The following is a 1,573-nucleotide window of genomic DNA, read 5'->3' as shown; positions in this document are numbered from 1 at the left end:
TACTGTAATTCGACGTGTAACTCAACAATAGTCCAACTTGATAATTGGACAGTGGCATTTGCATGTCAAGAACAATAGCTAAACTAGTTTCATCCCGCATAACAATTGTTCCTTGATCAGAATAATTACCTGAGAACTGTTGAACCATGGTTGAACAAAAATGGACTGAGGATTTTATAACTCCATTGCTTGAAAGCAGGTTTAAGTTGCAATACATGTATTAGGCTTCTTGCTCATATACTAGAATTTTGTCCGGCAAAACTGTCTGTAACATAATTTCCCCAATGTTTCAACTGAACTGAACTGAACTTTAATGACATTCAGGATGCTCATGAGAAAAAATTGTTTCATTTTCTACCCCTAGCTGGTACAGAACGTGTTTGTAAGCTCTTCTTTCTTTTTTGTGGTCTACATGTAGTTGAAAGAGCATGCGAAGCTGAGTGAGTGAGTGAGTGAGTGAGTGAGTGAGTGAGTGAGTGAGTGAGGTTCAAAAATGTACAACACTGTTAACAAATGGGTGTGGATTATGCTCTCCTTCCTTATTTTCTGCTCTGAGAATGAAGTTTTACACATCACTTGGATCAGACCGCGGGCTGAGATGTAGTCCGTGAGGTCTGAATCCTTACCCCACCAGGCTGAAATTGGCACAGACAGTCTGCAAACATCAATCAATTCACGCCTTCCATGCCATTGTTTTTGGGTTTTGCACCTTTCTGACCAGAAATTCCAGACCGCGGGCTGAAGTTAGGCTGACGGTCTGAATGGTTTTTGAGTAAATCAGCCCGCGGGCTGGGATTCTACACATGTAGTCTAGTGCCTTTAGACCGAAGGTCCTGTAATTAAAACTTGCGGGCTAGTTGTTAGGCCTGACGGGCTGTTAGGAAAGACCACCGGTCTGCTTGTATTTATTATTAATTATATCTTAAGTTATGAACACTGCAGAACAATAATTTTCATATCACTGTGCTCATTACACCAAGAGCTACACACTGATGTGAAACTTGAATGTTGAAAATCAATTTTTACTTGAGTTTCCAAATGCCTTGTGACTTTCCAAAATTGATGCGACCAGTGTTATGTAATAAAAGAATTAGATGCTTATTGTGATGATGCACTGTATGTTTATCTTAGTTTTCCCATTAAATCTAATGTTGAAACCATGTTCCCCAGACTCATTCATCGTCTGCAGCACAAACAGCAGAAGCTCTGTACGCGCTGGACTCCTCCCGTGCCGCCAGACATCGCAGGGCAGCGGCAACAACCGACAAGGAAATCTCACAAATGGTGAGAAAATATCTTTCTTCCTGCTGTGTAGCTGTCAGCCATAACACCCCTCAAAAATGTTTTTGGTACAAAATGTCAACATCCTTTATTTTTCTATGGATTACTCCTTAGAAAGTTACAGGGAAAATTAAGTGTTTCTTGTTGTATCTGTCTTGCAAAACTACCTCAAATAATGTCTGTACATGAACATGTTTCACCATCTGGTTCAGCAAGTGTTCTTGTAAGTTGTCTGGTCTTCTGTGCTTCTATACTTTGTATATACTACGTTCAGCTACATGTATGTGTTAAG

At 40.1% G+C, this 1,573-nt stretch overlaps 1 protein-coding gene across 1 annotated transcript in view; it reads right to left on the bottom strand.

Annotated features, from left to right (window-relative positions):
- The window catches only part of LOC109481815 (low-density lipoprotein receptor-related protein 6-like), a 78,429-nt gene that overhangs the window by 19,615 nt on the left and 57,241 nt on the right, over positions 1-1,573 (bottom strand). The window lies entirely within an intron of this gene.

This window comes from Branchiostoma belcheri, unplaced genomic scaffold (assembly GCF_001625305.1).
Source record: "Branchiostoma belcheri isolate BF01 breed outbred unplaced genomic scaffold, Haploidv18h27 scaffold58, whole genome shotgun sequence".
Classification (NCBI taxonomy): Eukaryota; Metazoa; Chordata; class Leptocardii; order Amphioxiformes; family Branchiostomatidae; genus Branchiostoma; species Branchiostoma belcheri.
This window is presented reverse-complemented; position numbering and strand designations above follow the sequence as displayed.